This window comes from Arachis ipaensis, chromosome B10, assembly GCF_000816755.2.
Source record: "Arachis ipaensis cultivar K30076 chromosome B10, Araip1.1, whole genome shotgun sequence".
Classification (NCBI taxonomy): domain Eukaryota; kingdom Viridiplantae; phylum Streptophyta; class Magnoliopsida; order Fabales; family Fabaceae; genus Arachis; species Arachis ipaensis.
In genome coordinates, this window is record NC_029794.2 from 112371270 (window position 1) to 112393838 (window position 22569).

The following is a 22569-nucleotide window of genomic DNA, read 5'->3' on the forward strand; positions in this document are numbered from 1 at the left end:
TCAATAAGAGAAAGTTGAATCTATATCTTTTAATTTTGTACACTTCTAAATTTTAAACTAGGATTTAAAATAGAGTTACTGTAGAATCTGCAACATTACTTATGCAGGTGACAAATTTATTTTGTCACTCACCGAATGAATCAGGAACAAAGCAATGATGAAAAACTAACACTTTGTGTTGCTATAATTTTTGTGAAGTTGATTAAGTAGGAGACAACTTCATTTTATCTTATAACTAGCAAAACAAAAAGAGCAAAGAAGAGAAATAATCCAGTCATATATCCTGGTTCAGCCACCATGTGCAATGTGGCCTATTCCAGTTTTCACTACAACGATGGTAGAATTTGCACTATCTTTATCAAAGATTTGCAAACACCAATTCCTAAGGATTCTACCTAATCCTATCAGGGACAAACCAAACTTGATTTGGCTAACTTCACTCCCTAGACTCTCACCACTAAGTATTCATCCAACTTAGCAAGAGAAACTTCTCATATTCATGAATACAAAACAGAAGTGATAATAAAAGAAATTAATATAATTTCTGGCTTTTCTCCAAACTTATTCTCTTTGTCTTTTCTCTCAATGATTTTTATAGATACCTTACATATTTACCTTTTTCCATTGATTGAAACAAAGATAAATTTGAAGAATAGAAAATTTTAAAGTTAAACCATGAAGGAAAAGAAGGTATAGTTAGAAAGCTATGAAGACCCAAATAGTGTGCTTCCACCTTAATTCAAGTGCTGGCCGTTTACGATTTTATATAAGAGTAAAGCTTCAAAAACTTGAGCTTGCTGAGGATACCAATTCTAAACAGTAGAGAATCTTTGACTTTGTCTTCTTTCCCAATCCAAAGAAGTGGATACTTATTCTTGATAGTGACCTTATTCAACTGTCGATAATTCACGCACAACCTTATTCGCCATCCTTCTTCTTTACCAACAGTACTGGAACTCCCACGATGAACACTTGGACGAATAAACTTCTTCCCATGTAGCTCATCTAATTGCTTCTTCAGTTCTGCTAGCTCCAATGGTAACATCCGATAAGGTGCTATCAAGATCGGTCCAACTCCAAGTATTAAGTCAATGCCGAAATCTATCTCTCGCCGAGGAGAACACTCTAGTATGTCTTCAGGAAAAAACATCGAAAAATTTCTTCACCATTTGGATCCGTTTCAGACTTTGTCCGTTGCCGTTTGAGCTAGCCATTAACAGAACGTACCCCTCACCATTACTCCCATCACATGTAACTTTTACAGAATTTAAATAGAAAGCATTGGATAATACTAGTCCAGTAGGTACATTTTCAGGCAAAATGATAGCAGTCTTCTCAAAACATTCCAGAAAAATATGATTTTTGAATAACCAGTCCAATCCTAAAATAATATCTAAACCATATAAAGGCAAGCAGACTAGGTAATGTGCAAAGGTTCTTCCGTCTATGACAAATTCTATTTGTTGGCATACTAGGCTAGTCAAAGTATTTTGGCATGTGGGTGTATGAACAATCAAATCAAAATTTAGTTTCGATAAATTTAATCCCAACTCATGTGCAACACTTAAAGAAATAAAAGAATGTGACGCACCCAAATCATATAATACAGTTAAGAAGCGAGTCTTGACATAACACTGACCTTAAATCAAGGAGTTCAAATATACAGTATCATCAGCGGTCATAGCAAATACCCGTCCTTACTGTTAGACCCTAACTGATTCTTGAACAAACTTCTTTGGACAATTCCTCACCATGTGCCCCAGTTCACCGCAGTTATAACGGACAATCGTTCCAAATTTACAAGGTCTACCAGGATGATTCTTCCCATACTGTTTACATGTCATGTCCACTTGGACCTGCTGAGGTCGCTTGTCAGCACTCTGTCTTAACCTATTGCCATTTCCAATAGTAGAGCAAATAGGAATGTTCCTAGCTTGTTGATTTCCTTGCACATGGTGCTCCAGGTGCCTTAAAATTCATCTTTCATCGTACCACATACCAATTGAAATTGTTAAAGTTTCTTGGTGGTAAACTTGGACGAATTATTTTCGATACTGCCATCTTCTTCTCGCAATATTCCATCAATTGACTCTTGTAGCTCTGCAAAATTTTACATTTTCAGTGAAACCAACGAATGCATCAACTCGTCAAAAAATACTCATTCAAACTTCAAACACTTTCATTATTCAAAATCATCTGAATTTCTCTGACAGATCTTAGAGAATCGGCAGAAATTTTCAAACCTTCCAGTGTACTCTGCTACTGACATATTTTCCTGCCTCAACTGCATCAATTACATCTCCTTGGCATCACGAACTGATATAAAAAAAATACTTATTATAGAATTCTTCCTTAAAAGTATTCCAAAGAATCTCTCGAGCATTCTGCCGTAGCAACCGCTATACTCTATGCCACCAGTACTCAACTTCTCCTTCTAGCATATATGTCGCAAACTCCACATGTTGTCCTTCTGGCACATGTTGCACTCGCAATGCTTCTCGATACCAGGGAATCAATTGTCAACTTCAATCACAACAAGCGTTCCCTTAAATTTAGGCGGATTTACCTTCAGAAAAACTGCCAGCGTCATAGATTTTTCGTGATCCGGCATCCTCATTACCGTTGCTATCTTCATTGCGCTCACCATTACGTTCATCATTCCTCTCCCCTAAACGGTCAATTGCTCGGGTAGTAGAAGTCATCGTTTCACGCACAGCATCAGCCATGGTGTTTACGATAGCTATAACAGCATCCGCGTCGTTCCTCGGAATATCTCCTGAATTTTCACTTCGCCTACCGCATCCTCATCCCCGTGCAGCCATTAAGATCTTATTCACACCCAACATTTCATATTAAGGTGGTCAGTCTTAACATTTCAGGTAAAGTGTGAATAGTCTCTGAAATGAATATATAATGACAGTTATGCAATCCATATCACAAAGATATCCTAAATGCATGAGACACAACTCAGAGTATGCAATGAAGCATAATTCAGTCCATTTTCCCAAGCTCTAACAGAAAAAACTGCTCTGATACCAAATTGTAACGACCCAATTTCTAACACATCATGGTCATACTGAAAACTAAACACTACTAACTTGCTTTTTTAAAACATACCTAATTGTTATTATTAAGCCTGTAATCAAATTAGCATTCGATCGACATATATTTATTTTAAAAACGAATCAAATGATTGTAAGAAATTAAGCAACACAAACAAACACAAAAAGAAATAAAGCAACACATAGAGAAATTGTAATAATATATAATATATACATATCTTCTATACAATATACACAAAGATAGCTTAAACCAAAACAAGCTAGTCAGAGTACCATCTTAACACAGCTTATAACTACGTACAAATATATATCATTCCGAATCCTGGTCTATAATGGAAACCCCTAATCTGGCAACCGAACTAGCTTAGCAAAGCTATACAACTCTTAATCTCTCGGTGGATCTAATTCAAAAGTGAAAGACTACAATACAAAATCTATACTAAGCTGAAACGCTTCCAAAATATATTGTCAAGCTCGAACCATCAATCGTCACTATTTAAAGATGAAATCTCTATGACATCAGAGTACTCTTCAGGATCTTCCTCATTGTCAGAAATCTCTATAACCTCCGGAATCTCTTTGATGCTACTATCACTGCTCAGATCCATATGCACAGGTCCATCAGCGAGCACAGGTCCATCTGCAAGAGTCGTATCAGAAGTATTCCCAGAAAGTCCAGATAACTCTCTAGTCTGTGCGCTAGACGAGGGTGATAAAATCAGCTCTAGAGGAATATCCCACTCAGGTACAGACTCATGTACATGCTGGTCAACTGGGTCTAACAGGGGAACAACCTGGTCCTCGGGCTATATAGGATGAGGATGTCCAGGTCCATTAGAGAACGGATGATGTGGTGTGCCTGGGTGAAGCCATGATAAAGAAAACTCATAAGGGGTATCAGGGTCAAAGAAAAAGTAGTATCGATCAAATGTTGGACGGGATGGTCTTGTAACACATACAATCGTACTCGAGGCTCGGTAGTTACTATGTAGAAACTATGATGCACCGGGTTCTCCTAGATATACGGGTGGTCTAACTCATAGAATAGGACACCTGTCTCCATCTGAAGGAGAAGGTAAAGGGGTAAGAACTGAAAAGTTCTTAGTAGAGTTGAGGTAGTTAGTTAAGTCTGTTTTAATACTATACCCAGTCAACAACAACAAACAATAAATACAACAAAGTATAATAAAAATATCATGATTTAGTGACAAGGAGAATATACAGTATAAGATTTTTCTAGGTTCAAATCGTATCTTCACAATTTTGGAAAATTTTCTTGAACAGTTCAATTAGACTGATTTTTTACCAATTTTCATCCATTTTGACGGATTTTCACCAGCTTAACCTGTTCTTACCAATTTTTTATCTTAAACGGTTTTTCAATTAAAATGAACCGATTAGAGATCCGATTTATCGATTTTTTGATCGAACAAACCGGTCCAATATGGTGTTTTAAACTATGCACGTGGGCATTTTCTCTCGCGCTCTTTCCCCCTCCTCTCATCTCTATCCTCCTCTTTATCCAGCAACAGTGACACCAGCATCCACCGCCTTGCCTTTTCCTTTCCTTTCTTCTCTTCTCTGTCTGTTCTGATGTTGAGTTATGTTTGATATTGTTAATATTATTATTCTAATTTTAATATTTGTTTTTAGTATTATTATTGCTGGTGGTGATGATTTCAAAGGGAATGATAGCAGAAGTGTTGTGATATAGGGATGAGAGATGAAGTGAAGTTGGAAGGTGAAAGATAGTGGTCCCGAGAGCAGGAACTGAACGAGGATAAACTTACATTTTTGAAAAAAAAAATGTTAATGATTTGGCCTATCCGAAGTAAGATTTTCTTCGAAGTAGAATTTTATCTAGGTCAGACCATTACCGCTAGAATTGCTAACGAAGTTACCAGTTTCTTTAGAGTTTCGCGAATTCAATATATCTTACCATTGGGTTATTGTTCAACGGTTATTAAACTTGGTTTTAGTTTACTAAACTGACTTCACAGTAGTATCAGTTTGCTAGTGCACTTTGCATTTCTGGAATTTCAATTACAAATTTACGATCATGACCTGTTCCATTTTATTCCTATTTGACTTGATGCTCTCAGCCGCCGAAACGCATAAAATAATTAGTCCAATATGCACGTGGGCATTTTCTCTCGCGCTCTTTCCCCCTCCTCTCATCTCTATCCTCCTCTTTATCCAGCAACAGTGACACCAGCATCCACCGCCTTGCCTTTTCCTTTCCTTTCTTCTCTTCTCTGTCTGTTCTGATGTTGAGTTATGTTTGATATTGTTAATATTATTATTCTAATTTTAATATTTGTTTTTAGTATTATTATTGCTGGTGGTGATGATTTCAAAGGGAATGATAGCAGAAGTGTTGTGATATAGGGATGAGAGATGAAGTGAAGTTGGAAGGTGAAAGATAGTGGTCCCGAGAGCAGGAACTGAACGAGGATAAACTTACATTTTTGAAAAAAAAAATGTTAATGATTTGGCCTATCCGAAGTAAGATTTTCTTCGAAGTAGAATTTTATCTAGGTCAGACCATTACCGCTAGAATTGCTAACGAAGTTACCAGTTTCTTTAGAGTTTCGCGAATTCAATATATCTTACCATTGGGTTATTGTTCAACGGTTATTAAACTTGGTTTTAGTTTACTAAACTGACTTCACAGTAGTATCAGTTTGCTAGTGCACTTTGCATTTCTGGAATTTCAATTACAAATTTACGATCATGACCTGTTCCATTTTATTCCTATTTGACTTGATGCTCTCAGCCACCGAAACGCATAAAATAATTAATCCAATAGGGAAAGGAGACCAGGGAATTTACGTGGTTCGGTCAAATGACCTACATCCACGGGAAAAATAATAAAAGCATTCCACTATAAGAAATCAAGAATCCACAGTACAATCTTTACAATACACGGTGAAAACAGAAAAGAGAAAACGGTTATGGTTGTAGGCAAATCTTCCTCCATGATGCCGCTCCGATTAAATACCTGAAACATCCTATACACACGAACACAACATACATCCACTCTACTTGAAAACATTGGAATCAGAGGTAATGTAAAGCAATAACTTGGACGCATTTTATTAGGTAAGAACATGATCCAAATAGCAACTCAGGTCAAAACAGCAGATTTCAAGTTCAGCGTGCAAGAATATATACCATTTGAATAGATCAGCATGCGTATACACGAGGATGACAAAATAATGGAGTTATGCGAACACATACACCAAAGCGGCTAAGCAACAGAACTGAACCATCAATAATCTTCGATAATGTCGCATCCGTTATTGCAAAATCCACCTTCAAAAGGTCACCAAGCATTCCAGAAAGCAAAGTCTTATATCAACTAGCGCACACCCCGTAAAAGAAACTGTACAAGATGTCTCTGGTACGGATTGAGAGATGGATCGGGAACCTGCGGGTCAAGGCGGATGCCGGATCACTTGACTGGGGCGATGGGGGTGGTACCTGCAAAGACACTCCGACGCTCAAGTCAGAATGGATCTGAGAGGTAGAAAGTGTGGAATGAATGAATACCTGGAGGGACCTGAGTCCTCTATTTATAGGTGATGGAGAATATCTTATCTTATCTTATTTGGCTAAGATAAAGGAGACGTTTGAATTCGAAAGTCGGTTAGGAGTCTGAGAATGCCGTTTTCGGGCCTTCTAGAAGTGAGGAACGGGTCGGACCCGGGGAACCGGTGTTGGGTTCGGTCTTGGATCCGGGATAGTGGGCCGGATCCGTAACAGTTGCCCCCGCAGCGGGAGAGCGAACAAGGTCGGTCCGTCGCTTGAAAGGCGTGATGCCTGTCCGTGGGCTTCGGTTCGTCTCGGGAGTTCGTTTTGTTTCCTGGAGGGAGGTCGGTGCCTTGGTTCCGGTTTCGCTGGGGGGCTCGTCTGACCGTTTTTTGGTTTGACGAGACTCCTCCGCTTCTGCCGTGTCTGTTGCGTTCTTCGATGCTTTATCAGTTTCTTTTTTCGAGGGAGGGTCATTAAATGTGAAGGGACGTTTTCCCTTTTCTGCCCCTACTAGCTTTAACTGTGCCTAGGGGTAATTGTGTCAGTTCACCCCTCTTTGAAACCGTTTTGGATTTTTATTTCAGTTCCCTCGCTCGTTTCCCTTTCTTTTTCCTTTTTCCATTCTCTTCTGAAGAATTTCTCTCTGAACAGAAAGTCCCCTCCTTTCTCTGTGGTCTTTCGTTTTTTTTTTGTTTTTGCTTGCTGCTTCTGCTTTTCGAGCTTCCTCAAGTGTTCTTTCTGCATTTCCAGGTTAGCGCGTTTCGTTTATTCTTTTCCTGTTATTTTGTGAATGCTGCTCTGTTTTTTGCCATGCATTGTTCTGCCTGTTTTTAGTTTTGCGTTGAACTAGTCTCTTTTTTGGGGGGTGGTTGTTTGAGTTTTTGGAGGGGTCGAGCACCGCCGTATTCATTCGGTGATGGCGGTGTACCGCCGCGTTGGTTTGGTAGCGGTGTGTAGGTTTCTGTCTTGCTTCTGTCTAGGGTTAGCAGGCTGATGGTGGTGCTCCTCCCTGTTTTAGGTATGCAACGGCGGAGAAATGAAGGTGTGAGGGCTCCAGTAGCCCCTTCCAGGGGCGTTCCCAATCGTTATGGTTGGGTGACTAGTGATGTATGGGGCGTTCCGTCGCGGATGACGGAGGGCGACCTTCAACGGCTCCGTGATCAGGGGGCCATCTGTGGCGGTGGTGATGAGGAGGGGCGGTATGAGCTCGTCCTCCCGGATGCCGACGAGCGCGTTTGTTACTTGAATCTGCATTCTCCCACCGTTCCGGATTGGATGTGGGTTTACGAGTCGATGTTCACTCGGCTTGGCGTGCGACTTCCCTTCTCGTCGTTTGTTCAGGATCTGTTGAGTCGGTGTTCCGTGGCGCCGTCTCAACTTCACCCGAACAGCTGGGCTGCTGTGCGGTCGTTTGAGTTGGTGTGCCGGTATCTCGACCTTCCGGCTTCCGTTCCTGTTTTTCTTTTTCTTTTCTTATGCACTCTTCCGACTAAGGAGGGGAAGCATAAGAAGAGGTATATGTCCTTTCGGGCTCAGCCTCATCGCCGTATTTTTGGTTTATTTGAGGATTCTTTTCATGGTTTTAAATGGGAGTATTTTAAGGTGCGTCCTGTCCAGGGGCACCATCCATTCTGGCTGTCACCGGAGGGCGTTCGTCGGTTTCCGACATACTGGAATTTCCAGGCTGGCCCGTCGGTTCTAACTAAATTCACCTACGATGGCTTGTCCCAGGAGGATAAGGACGTTGCCAATGTTTTGTGGCATTTATTTGGTGAGCGTCCGTTGAATCCTCGGGACGTTATGGGGGATCCCGAGGCTTGTCGGGTGTATATCGGTGTGTGCTTTGTCTTCTTTTCCCGATTTCGTATGTTCTATTCTTGCCTTTTTGTAATCTTGTTATTTTTTATTTCTTTCAGTTGAGATGGCTGGTGGGCTGACTTCTCTGGCTAGGTTGAAGGCGGCGATGGGTCGGGAGGAGGGATCCTCGTCTCCTTCTACCCCTGTCTCCAATCCTGCCGTGGAATCTCAACCGGTTTCCCAGGAGGTGATTTCCTCGGCTGCTCGGGCAGAGGTTCAAGTTTCCCCTGGCCATGTGAACTCTCCTGAGGTTGTGGTAGTGTCGGCTGCTGAGGCTTCTCGGAAGAGAAAGAGGCCCGAGGACCCGAGCAGCGAGACTTTTGAGGAGGGTTTGGTGCCAAGTGTGATGGATCGTCATTTTGATGCTCCGGATTTTATTGATCAGCATTTGATGCCTGGTACGGAGCCTTATTTTGATGGCTGTGATGTCTCGTTCCAGACCAAGTCGGTGTATCGTGCTCTCCTTCGCTCTGCTGTTGTTGTTCGGAAGGCTGAGCCTGTGATGGCTCAGGTTGGTTTATTGGATAAGAAGCTTCGTCAATCTCAGGCTGAGGTGGCTAAGTTGAAGGAGGAGCTCGATGCTGCCGAGATTGCGAGGGGGAAAGCGGTGAAGTCTTCTGAGGAAGCTGGGGCGGAGATTCTCCGGCTTTCCGAAGTTGAGACTTCACTCCTTTCTCAGCTGGGCGAGGAGCGGCGTAAGGCTTCTGATGCGGGTTCCCGGGCTACCGTACTTCTTGGTGAGATGGAGGCTCTGACTGCCGAGGTTGCTACATTGAAGAGGGAGAAAACTGAACTGTTGGCCGATGCTAAGGATGCAATTGCTGCTACTGAGGAGACGATGAAGGCGTAGGCCTTGGTGCTTGCTCCGGGAGTGGACGTGTCCGTGATGGGCGCATTCAAGACCGTTCGTGATGGTCAGATAGTCGACCTCGAGTAGCTTTATCTTTGTAATCTTTTGTTCTCCCGCTTTTTTAGACTTTGTTTTTTGGATACATTTGGTTTGGCCGTGGGCCGTGTAACCGTGACTCCGTAACTTCGGTTTTTCGTTTTTAACAATTTTTCGAGCCGTTCGGGCTCTTTTCGTAAAAAGCTATTCCGTTTAATTAATCTTTTTCCCGTGTTTGGGATGAGTGGACCGTCGTGTGGTCGGATTTATATGGATATCCGTGGATTGGGCCTGGGGGGTGATCGGTCCTCCAGTTGTGGCCGTGATTTTGTTCCGTAATTGGGACATTGTGTGAGAAATAAAGAATTTAGGGATAGCTTTGTAATGTGATTTTATTGATGGGTGGGCCTCGTTAAAACCCTCCGTTGTTGGCGGAAAAGAGTACCCGAGTTTGATACATAGGCGTAGTTTTTGAAATGTAAATGTAATTTTGCAAATAAGTAAAGCGAAAGCGTAAAAGGAAACGGGGGAGGGGGGAAATGGAGACCTGGGTTGGTTTTAGGAGTAGTATCGCCGTAAGTTGGCGGCGTTCCACGTTCTCGGGACTTCGTTACCGTTAAGCCGTTCGAGTTTGTAGGCTCCTTTCCCGATTGCAGCTTTGATTCTATATGGTCCCTCCCAGTTGGGGGCGAGTTTTCCTTCTCCCAGGGTTGGGGGACCGATGTCGTTTCGCCGTAGGACGAGGTCGTCAGTTGTGAACTCTCGCCGAATGACTCCGTGGTTGTATCTCAGGCTGATTCTTTGTTTTAGGGCTAGCTCTCTGAGGTGGGCTACGCTTCTTATTTCGCTAGTGAGGTCTCGTTCTGCTTCTTCGTCGTTGCCTCCGATTGTTCTTCGTGGGCTTGGGTCGCCGATTTCAACTGGGATGATAGCTTCCGTGCCGTAGGTTAATCGGAAGGGGGTTTCCCCGGTAGCTGTCTGCGGGGTCGTGCGGTACGACCATAAGACCGATCCGAGTTCGTCTGCCCATAGTCCTTTGGCTTCGTCGAGTCGTTTCTTGAGGCCTTTGACTATTATTTTGTTTGCTGATTCCACTTGTCCGTTTGTTTGGGGGTGTTCTACCGAGCTAAAGCGATGGGATATGCGTAGCCCGTTTAGGAATTCCTTGAATTTGGTGTCGGCAAACTGGGTTCCGTTGTCCGAGATGACGATCTCGAGGATCCCAAATCGGGTGATGATTTGTCGCCAAAGGAATTTTCGACATTGGGTCGCCGTGATAGAGGCTAGCGGCTCGACCTCGATCCATTTGGTAAAATAGTCTATGGCGACGATGAGATATCGGAGTTGGCCTGGTGCCGTGGGAAAAGGTCCGACAAGGTCGATCCCCCAGGTGCCGAATGGCCGTTCTGCCGATATGATGCTGAGCTGATGTGGGGCGGCTTGGTGGATGTTGGCGTGCCGTTGACATTTATCGCAGTTTTTCACTAGTTGCATGGAGTCCCGGATGATCGTGGGCCAGAAGTAGCCGGCGCGGATGACTTTTTGGGCAAGGGTTTTACCTCCGACGTGGTGGCCGCAACAGCCTTCATGGATTTCGCGTAGTATGTATTCCGTGCTCCCGGGCTCGACGCATTTGAGCAGGGGTTGCGAGAATCCGCGTTTGTATAGTTGTCCTGCGACGACCGTATAACCGGCGACCTCCCTTTTTATTCGTTTTCCCTCTTTAGGGTCTTCGGGCAGTTCCCTGTTGAGGAGGTACTGTAGGATGGGGTAGGTCCATGACTTGTGGTGGGAGTGTGTCAGGTGGGTGTCGGCTGTTAAGGATACGGACGGCGTTTTGACGACCTCCTGAATTAGCGATTTGTTGCCGTGTCCTGGTTTGGTGCTAGCAAGTTTGGAGAGGAGGTCGGCTCTGGCGTTTCTTTCCCTGGGGACGTGCTGTATGATTACCTGGTTGAATTTTTCTTTTAGTTTGTTGACCTTGGCGAGGTATTGTTGTAGTAGGGGATCTCGCGTTTGGTAGTCTCCGTTGATTTGGGAACTGACTACTTGCGAATCCGTGTTGATCTCCAAGACTTTTGCCTCGACTTCGCTGGCTAGGGTTAGGCCTGCCAGGAGGGCCTCGTATTCTGCTTGGTTGTTTGAGACCGGAAAATCGTATCGGACTGATTGTTCGATCACGACGCCGTTTTGGCTTTCCAGAATGACTCCGGCGCCTCCGGAAGTGACGTTCGAGGTGCCGTCAACGTGTAGTTTCCATGCCTCGGGAGGGGTGTTTCCTGGGGTCATCTCTGCGATGAAGTCGGCCATAGCCTGTGCTTTGATTGCGTATCGGGGTTCGAACTTGATGTCGAATTGGGATAGTTCGACGGACCATGCTAGCATTCTACCCGCTAGGTCGGGCTTCTGTAGTACCTGTTTGACTGCTTGGTCGGTTCGAACCGTTACGGGGTGGGCTTGAAAATATTGTCGCAAGCGTCGGGACGCCGTGAGGAGGGCAAAGGCTAGTTTTTCTAGGCGCGAGTAGCGGGTCTCTGCGTCTTGTAGGACTTTGCTTGTGAAGTATATAGGTTTTTGCTCTTTTTTCTTGTTTTCTCGGATGAGTGCCGCCGCGAGTGTTTCTTCCGTTATGGAGAGGTATAAGTACAGGGTTTCCCCTGTTTGGGGTTTGGCGAGGATTGGTGGTTCCGCCAGGATTTTCTTGAAGTGTTAGAATGCCGCTTCGCACTCTTCTTTCCATATGAAGGGGGCTCCTTTTTTCATTAGTTTGAAGAAGGGGATTGCTTTTTGGGCTGATGCTCCGAGAAAGCGAGATAGGGCTGTCAGTCGACCGGTGAGCTTCTGAACGTCGCGTAGGTTTTTTGGGCTCGTCATCTCGAGACCCCGGCATGTCGGCTGGAGTGAAAGCGAACAGGTCTCTGTTTTGTTTTAAAAATTGGGAAAGGTCTTCTTTTAGGTCATAAGGGAGGTTCCTATTGATAAAGGTGTACTCGTCCTTGGTCTATCCTATTTGCAGTTTCTCCATGTCGCCTTCTGGTTCGGGTCTAGGTTGGCCGTCTTGTCGGGCATCTAGGTCGGCCAGGAATATCCCGGCTGCGTCGCGGGATTTTTTCCGTAAAGCCAGGCTGGTGTTGTCGCATTCTGCCGCAATTTCCCGATCTCCGTGGATGGTCCCGATGGAGTCGTCCTCCGCTATGAACTCCATAAGGAGGTATTTGGTAAAGATGATGGCCGAAAAGTCATTGATCGTCTTTCTTCCGAGGATGACGTTGTAGGCAGTGGAGTCTTTTAGGACCACGAATTCAGCTATGAGTGTCCTCCTCTTGTCACTGGTTCCTATGGTGAGGGGGAGTGTGATGGAGCCTTCCGGTTTGAGGAAGTTGTCCCCGAGTCCCGTGACACCATTGCAGTGCGTTTGGAGATTTTCGTCGCGGAGCCCAAGCTTGTCGAAGGCCCCTCGAAAGAGGATGTTGGAGTCTGCACCGGTGTCTACTAGTATTCTTCGGACTAGTCCGGTTCCGATCTTCGCCGAGATCACGAAGGGTGCGTCTTCGGCTGTGGTACCGTGCTGGCAGTCCTCGGATAGGAAGGTTATTGCTTTGTTGGACACGGGAGTTGGGGCTTGGTTTCTGACGGCCATTACCTGGAGGTCCTTTTTTATCTTGGATTTTGACTTGCATGGTGCATCTTTGCCGGTGATGACGTTTACTATGATGGTCGGGTCTTCTTCTGGACTTTCTCTTGGGGGTCGCTTTTGGGTTCTCGGGTTACGTCCTTCTCTCTCCGGTGACCTGTCTCTCTCCGCGTGTCTCGGTTCTCTGATGATTTTGGTAAATTCTGGGAGTTTGCCGTCTCGTATGGCTTGTTCAAGGGCGTCTTTAAGGTCGAAACAATCCTGCGTTTTATGACCGTAGCCTCGGTGGTATTCGCAGTAGAGGGTTTTGTTGCCTCCTGTCCTTTCCTTGAGTTGTCGGGCTTTTGGAATGATGCCTCGGTCCGCTATTTGGTGGTATGTCTCGGTAATTGGTGCAGTTAGGGGGTGTGTAATTGGAGAATTTGCCTATTCTCGGTGTCCGATTGGTCGGCCTCGGGTGGTCCCGTTGATTCTCTTTGGGTGTTGCGTTATGGTGAGAAGCCGAATTGCCGCGTTGGTTGTTGCCGTGCTGCCGCTTGTTGGCCGCGACGACTTGGCTGACTTCTTCGTCGTTGATGTAGTCTTTGGCGACGTTCTGGATCTCATGCATGGTCCATACCGGTCTGGTGGTGAGGTGTTTGCGAAAATCTTCGTTCATTAGTCCGTTGGTCAGGCAAAGGCTTGCGACGGAATCCGTGAGTCCGTCGACCGTTAGGCATTCGTCGTTAAAGCGGTCGAGGTATTTTCTTGTGGATTCGTCTTGTTTTTGTGTGACCCCGAGCTAGCTGATGGGGTGTTTGGCTTTAGTGATCCTTGTAGTGAACTGGGCCATGAATTTTCGTGTGATATCGTGGAAACTGGTTATGGATCCGTTTGGGAGGACGTTGAACCATTTGATTGCTGGCCCGGCGAGGGTTACCGGAAAAGCTCTGCATCAGACCGCGTCGGCTGCTCCTTCTAAGTTCATTCTGGCTTCGAAAGCCGTTAGGTGTTCTTGGGGATCCTTGGTTCCGTCGTACTTCATATCGGTAGGTTTGTCGAAGCCTTTGGGGAGTTTTGCTCTTAGGATTCTTTCTGTAAAGGGTGTACCGCCCATTATTATGTGGTCGTTTCTCGTGCGCTTGGTGTTTCGGTCCCTCCGATCTTCGTCTGAGTAGTGTTGAGAACTCAGATCTCGAGAGGTGCTACGGTTATGTTTCTTGTTGTATCGCCGTTCTGGTGATTTCTCGTGTCTGCGATCGCGTGATGGACTGCGACCGTTTCTTCTGTCGTCTCTTCGGGTTGACGATCTACCGCGGCGAAATCTTGATCTGGAGGTTGCATGGCTTCCGTGCTCGTTGTTGTGTTTTCCTTTGTTGGTTATCTTGCCTTCGAGTTCCTGAACCCGGAGTCAGAGATCCTGGATGATCTGCGCTGCTTTGTCGCTGGCTTTCTCATGATGTCGTCTGTCCGTGACGTCGTAATTGTTCGCGTTTTGGACCGCACTCGCTATTCTCGCTTGGTTTGTGACTTCACAGTGCTCGGGGGTCGGGTTAATTGGTTGGGGGTCATCCTGGCTTGAGGGGGTTTCCTCTAGGACGTCCCCCATCGGGCCCGGTCGGCGCAGGGTTTCCACAGACGGCGCCAATGTACAAGATGTCTCTGGTACGGGTTGAGAGATGGATCGGGAACCTGCGGGTCGAGACGGATGCCGGATCACTTGACTGGGGCGATGGGGGTGGTACCTGCAAAGACACTCCGACGCTCAAGTTAGAATGGATCTGAGAGGTAGAAAGTGTGTGGAATGAATGAATACCTGGAGGGACCTGAGTCCTCTATTTATATGTGATGGAGAATATCTTATCTTATCTTATTTGGCTAAGATAAAGGAGACGTTTGAATTCGAAAGTCGGTTAGGAGTCTGAAAATGCCGTTTTCGGACTTTCTAGAAGTGAAAAACGGGTCGGACCCGGAGAACCGGTGTTGGGTTCGGTCTTGGATCCGGAATGGTGGGCCGGATCCGTAACAGAAACCATCAGGAACATATAAAAATGGCCTAGATCACATAACTGCATGGCGACACTAGCACACATCCAGATCTAGAAATCCAAATGACAAAAAATCATTGGAATAGAAGATATACATAAAATTTACTGCAAAGCTGCGAGAGATAACTGCACAAGAATGCAACTTCAAAGAAGTTGACCTGGAACCACCCCCCAATAGAACCAACCATTCTGTAGTGTGTCAGAAATTAAGAATAAACACACAGAAGCGCTATTTACAAGGCCAGTAAAACAAATTTCATAAACAAATCCACAAAAAATATGAAACAGCTTTCCAAGACGGAAGTGAAAAACACGTCAGCAGAAAATGCAGATCTTAAAAACATCGTTCTGCTTTTACTGCTTCTGCTAGAGAGATGATGGTTGCACTTGAACCATGGCATACTACAGCAACCACTACATTTGCAGATGGAAAGTATCTTCACCAACAGCCTACAGATATCAAATAACAATATAGATGCGAGACGAGAGACAAGAATCAAAGAATTAAAACCAATTATCCTGCGTCCATAACTGCTGTAGAATCACCAATCACCCCAACCTTTCCTTGAATACCCTTCTCTCGGAGCACTCGCTTGAACAGCACAGAAGTTGGTCCACAATTCTCCCAAACGACAAAAATACAAGAGGCATATCAGAAAAGTTCAGATTTCAGAAACAGCTACCAACTCCTGAATGCCATTGTGATCTTCGTTCCCCCAAGATAGAAATCAGCCAAAAATGGGATCCGCGAACTGCACAAAAGCAAGTTCGCAAAATGATAGTAAACCTCAATTAAAAAACCTTCGTAATTCATCATGAATTAAAATAACAAAAAATTCCTAAACCCTTTGCTACCACGGTAATATCCAAATCCCTAGTAAAAGATCCCCTCACCAAAATTCACCCGAGGCTACAACAAAATTGCATGCAAAGTTAAGAGGCAATCAAGTCCCCCGACGAGGACAATTAATATAGATGAATAAGAGCATCATTTCCATTTCAAACTTCAGTTGCTTACCGTGCTAACCTATATTATAAATTTTAGAGGAATTTTCACAAAGAATTCTACTAACTTGACAAATCACATAAAGAACTGAAAAGATATCTTCAAACTAAGAAGCATAAAATCATAACACGAAACAAATAACCATGTCTAACCGGGTATATCTGACCACCTTAAGATCCTGCATTGAAAATAAATGTAAAAGTAATCCAGACGAAAACCAACATGCAATCAATAAGCAGAAAAGGGGCGATTCACAGATGTAGAAGAGTAGAATAGATGTGAGTGGTTCTAGTGTATTCTTTTGTTTATGATACACTGATGAATATATTAGCCAAACGTAGAAGATCGGAAGAGGAAAATTCCAATTCAATTACAAATCCCTAAACCTGCTGAAGTCACCAGTTGTGATGGTATTTAAAACCACAGAAGGAAGTGAGGTGGTGAGCTGAATATTTAAAACCCATAGGAAACATTTAAAATCCAAATGCAAATCCCAGCCCCTGCCAAATAGAACTAGAAGAATGGACAAGATTAAGGTGAAAATACAGAAAATTTATAATAACCAGTTAAAAGTCACCAGTTATACTTGGGTCCTTCAAGACCAAAATCCATTTACAGATCCCAGATACTGCTGAATAAGAGTGCCAAATGTTAGAAGAGAGGGAGAAACGCCAAGATAAAAATCCAAAGAAAGAAAAAGCTTTTAATATAGATCCAAACAAAAGCTTTAAAAGCCCGGCACAGTTATACTCAAATCCTTCAATACTCCAAAGTGACGTCGAGTTGAACATTTAAATTCCAATTGAGAGAGACCCAAAAAAAAAGTTTTAATAACCAGTAAGAAGTCACCAGTTACCCTTAGATCCTTCAACACTTAACCTGCTGAATATATTAGCCAAACGTAGAAGATCGGAGGAGGAAACTTACAATTCAATTACAAATCCCTAAACCTGCTGAATATGAAAGCCAAACGTAGAAAAACGGAAAAGAAAAATTAAGTTGAAGATCCAAACAAAGAAGCTTTAAAAATCAGTCCCGGTTATACTTAAATCCTTCGATACTCCAAATTGAACCCCAGTTCCTGCCAAACATAAGACACTGAACCATAGAAGAATGGAAGAGACCATGGTGAAAATCCACAAAAGAAAAAATTTAATAACCAGTTAAAAGTCATCAGTTATACTTGCATCCTTAACACCCAAAGTCCAATTACAAATCCCTTATCCTGCCAAACGGAAGAGAAAAATTTTGAAAATCCAAACAAAGAAGCAGCAGCTTTAAAAACCAGACAATTATACTTAAATCCTTCAGTACACCAAAGTGATGTTTAGGTTTAAAACCCATAGAAAGTCCAATTGCAAATCCTAGCTCCTGCCAAACATAAGACACTGAACTGTAGAAAAACAAGAGAGATTAAGGTGAAGATCCAGAAAAACCAGTCACCAGTTATGCGTACGTAAAACAAACGACAAGATTAAGTTGAAAATCCAGACAAGGAGAAGCTTTAAAAACTATAGGACGAAAATTTGAAAACCATTCAGAAGTCACTCATTTAGGTACAAAATCCTAGTTAAACCATCCAAGAAGAGGTCCTTCAATATTTCAAACTCGACTTACAATTTCCAGATGCTGCCAAACACATGGTACTCAACATGGAAGATTGAAAGAGATGAACAGAAAAGAAGTTTCTAGTTATGCACAAAAAACAAAATCATAGTTGCAATTTGCCCAATAGAAAGTGAAATCAAAGACATCATGGTTACAGTTTCCCTTAGTAGTTAAGTAAAATCAAGACACGTTAAAACCTAATAACAGAAAATCCTTCAATACTTCGCATGCAAGAACAGTTCAAGGCCAGCACAACAATCTACAACAGTTTTAACATAATTCAGCCCCCTCACAGCGTTCAAGCAAAATTCTCCAATTACGGGTAGTGTGACCAATTATGGCAAACGTGTATGCAGGAAGCTGAAAATAAATGAAAGAAACAGCTTGTCAAACTGATGGAAGACCAGATCAAACAAAAACACCTGAGAACAAATGGCAAAGTCGAGTTGGGAAAACTATGAATCTTGCTCCTGAACCCCCAAAGTTAATCTCCAATACACTCAGTCGTTTAACTGCACAAAAGCATGTTCACAATTCAATTCCAAGACCTCAACCAAAGAGAACACAACACCAAAAAAAGAACTAAAGTCAAATCCTCTTATCCTTATTAGTGAGACTGAACTGATAACCCCCCGCAACCAATACACCGTGTGATTCTGCTCAGAGATAACTGGAAGCATAAACAACTATACAATTCATGTTACCGAATCCAATAACTTTTATGTGCTCGGCCAAAATTAAAAAGCGATAAAAAGCAAAATTGATTATATATGATACAGTCAGCCTATATGGTCAACGACGACCAATAAGTGCTCATTAAACGCTTACAGTCCTATCTTGAAAGTGTGTCAACAACTAGGATGAGGGAACAACAGGTTGGGCCTATCATCATTCTCTAAACTCTCAGTCAAAATCATGAACAAAACACAAACTGCTATAGGTAGAAGTCACCATATGAATGAATATGGTAGTCAAAAGTATCGATTGGAAGACGACACTGCAAAGGAACAGGAATTGACATGTTCATACTAAATACATGGAAAGAAAATAAGAGACAAAAGGAAAGATCCAGGGAATTCAAACTCCAGGTAGAAGTCACCAACTCCACATCTAACTCGATTACACGGACAATGTTAACGATCATAACACTGCAAGAAAACAGGTTGAAATTGAACTTTGCACGAACCACTAATGCTAAAAAATAAATATGGAAGAAAAATTCAGTAGAGAAGACAAGTTTAATCTAGATCATGAGCCTGTATTATTTTTGCAGAGCTTTTTTTCCAAAACACATCTTTTCCAAAATTCTAAATCCCTGCAACCAATGAAAAGCATTGGAGGTCATAAAACAACGTGAAACAACTATATAATCTAGTTATTTTTATAATATTTAGGGGATAGAAAGAAAAAAAAACTATAACAAGGACATATAAATCTCGGAATCTTGAACAGTCTTGGTGCAATCCCATACCCTTCAATTGGTTCCTAAGGAAAAGAGAAACAAAAACCGATTTCCAACCGCGAGAGAATAACGCAGGAAACAACACAAAGTAGCAAATTTAAAATTAAAAAAAGCAAAAATTAAACAAATGAACCAGCCAGGTGCAAAAGCATATCACCAGGATGCACTGAACACCCATGATCGGACAACACTGCACGGGAAACCAACGACATTTAATTCAAATGCTGCTAGCACAATAGGTTGGAATGAACAAAAAGGAAAGAAGAGCTTCGAAAAACTGTTTTAGGAAACTAGATTCCATCCACTGTATGCATCGTGCTCAACAACCAGGCTACGATGCTGCATAGAAAATAAACTACATTTTAATTCACAATGCAAGCTTTAAAATATTTAGTTAAATGATCAAGGAAATAAAATGTATAGAGAATCAGATTGCTTTTATGGAATTAGATATATGGTCCTCTCGGGTCTTGCAAAATATTCTTTCCAATATCTCCGATCTATAATCCCCCATCTCCCAAATACACTGCAAACCAAGCAAAAACAAGCAAACCTAAATCTCTCCGGGAATAAGAATAGTACAGAATAGGAGAATTTTTAGAAAAAGCAAGGATTCAGAGAGTTCTCAGTTTCTTCAGATCTGGGCAAAAGTAGAATTCATCCTCCAAACACCAACAAAAAGCGAGCATTCATAATCCAGATAATGTCGCCTTAACAATCAACAGAACAGCTGCATAGAATTTTCAGAAAAAGCAAGGATTCAGAGAGTTCTCAGTTTCTTCAGATCTGGGCAAAAGTGAATTCATCCTCCAAACACCAACAAAAAAGCGAGCATTCATCATCCACATAATTCGCTACACCTGAAGAGAGAAAATCACAATTCCAATCCAGCAAACAAGAATAGCACCCTGTCCATATGTTCATCGCCTAGTTCATTTCCCTGCGAAACTGTGTGAAACTATAACCATTCCCAAAATTATCGAATCCAGAAAGAAGCATCTTGATCAGCAGCTAAGTAAATCCAAAATCCACAAATCCAAGAATAGTTCTATAAACTAGATAGAAATTCACAGGAAAAACAGATCAAGGAACACTCCTCCCCAAGCAATATAAAGAACATCAAAGAAATGAAATGCACAGGAACAGACACAGAGAACACTAAACTCAGTTAGAAGTCACCATTATACATGAATGCCGTTGCCAAAAGTATGATTGGAAGACAACACTGCAAATGAACAGACGAAATTCAATTGATATCTGGATTACTTATGCATATGAGCTAGCAAAAAAATAAAAAACCAAGAGACAACAGATCCAGTGCGTCCAAACTCCAGGTACAAAGTCACCAGCTACACAACATTACTTGACCAAAACAAAAACACTGCCAGAGAACAAGTTCAGATTTAATTTTGCACGACCATTAACGCAATATAGTTAAAAAAGAAAAGTTAATCAGATTATGAGCCTGTATTATTTTGAGCCTTCCTGCCATATATCTTCTATCCATGATTCCAGATTTCTGCAACCAATTTAAAGCATTGCAGGACATTAACAAGATAACTCCGTAATCCAACTATTATTTAATACTAAAAAATATTGGTGCACATGTTAGGAGGGAATTATCAATTTCGGAATCTTGGACACATCGCCTAAGTGCAATCCCATATCCTTCAATTGGCTCCTAAGGCAAAAAAGAGAAACATAAACCGATTTCCAAGAGACAGAATTATGGAGGAAACAACAAAGAACCAAAGCAGCCAATAATTTAAATAAAAAAAAAAAGGAAGCAAAACTTAAACAAATGAACCAGGCAAGTGCAAGAAACATATCGACCAGGATGCACTCAACACCCGCGGTAACAAGATCAGACAACACTGCATAGGAAACACATCCAGATTTAACTCGCAATGCTGCCACAAGTAAGTTGGGAAAAAAATGCAGGGAAAGAAAGTTTAGAAAAACTGTTCTTGATCTCTATCCTCTGTATGTGTCGCACTCAAAACAACCACGCTTCAAGATGGACACCGCTGCATAGAATATAGATTCACATTTTAATTCACATGCATGATTTATAATTGAATTTAAAAAAGGGTAAAAGTAGAGAATCTGTTCTGTTTTAAGGAATTAGATATCTAATCGTCCATGTCGAAAATTGCAGAAAATTCTTTCCAATATATCCGATCTACAAATCTCCAACCTCCCAAAATACACTGCAAACAAAGCAAAACCGAAGCTAAATCCCTCTACAATAATAATGATAAGAACAGTCGAAGAATAGAAGTTTTAGGGGGGAGCAAGGGTAGTGTTCTCGGTTTCTTCGGATCTAGGCAAAAGCAGAATTCATCCTCCAATCACCAACAGAAAGCAAGCGTTCACAATCTAAATCTCGCCTGAATAATCAGAAAAACAGTCCCGTAAAAGAAAAGCCATGTTCAACAAGCAGAACCGTAGGTAAATCTCTATACATAAGATCAATAGTTGAAGAATAGGAGAAGTTTCATAAAAAGATAGGGTAAAGAGAGTTCTCAGTTTCTCCGGATCTAGGAAGAAGCAGAATCATCCTCCAATCACCGACAAAAAGGAAACGTTCACAATCGAGATCTCACCTGAACAATCAGGAAAACAGTTCCGTGAAAAAAAGGAGGTCATGTTCAACAACACAGTACCGTAACAGAACAGATCACAAATTAGAAGAGCCCAACCAAACTTCCAGATGGGAAAATATCTTCAATTCAACTAACAGATCATCCAAAAAAATTCGCCACACTTAAGTAGAGGAAATCATAATTCCAATCCAGCAAACAAGAATAACACTCCGTTCATATATTAATCACGTAGTTCTCTTCTCCCTGAGGCAAATCAATAATCCACAAATCCGAATACAGTTGCATAAACGGAATCAGATAATAATTCACAGTAAAAGCCTATCAAATCTTCTAAATCATGGATGAAATCTTGAAATCGGAAACATAAGAGAACAACACCAACACGGAGAAGACTAAAGCAAATATTCACAAAAAGAGAGGAAGAGTAGCATTAGCTAAAAAGAGAAGAGTCGAAACCGAAACCACTCCACCAACGCATTCAAAATTCAAAATAACCTACAATGCAGTATGAGGAGAATTTAGAAAACGCAAGTGTTTATATACGAAGGGATGGGTGAGAATGGACGGTTATGATTAAGTCGGTGGTGAGAGAATGGACGGTTATGATGCAATTAAAAAAATAGTCCCGTTGATTTCACGCGGTTTTCCTATTGAGGCGGTGGAAAGGCATTGAAGAGTTTGGTGTTAGCCTTATAGACACGCGTATTCAAGAATCAGTCCATCCAAATTCAAGACATATTTTACTGGATTTAGATTTGTAATTTCTATGCGGCAACGATCGGTTTTGAATTATACTGTGTCATTTAATCTGGTCTAACATTATATTTTACAATTAAAATATATATTTTAAAATAAAATTAATAATATTATATTATATTATATTTTTA

The 22569-nt window shown here is 42.2% G+C and overlaps 1 long non-coding RNA gene across 1 annotated transcript; it reads right to left on the reverse strand.

The window, feature by feature from the left end:
- Nucleotides 15078–21707, reverse strand: LOC110267776. Its single transcript, XR_002355686.1, has 2 exons — nt 16886–21707; nt 15078–16634 (listed from the first exon to the last, which is right to left on the reverse strand). It is a non-coding gene; the product is annotated as an uncharacterized LOC110267776 (long non-coding RNA).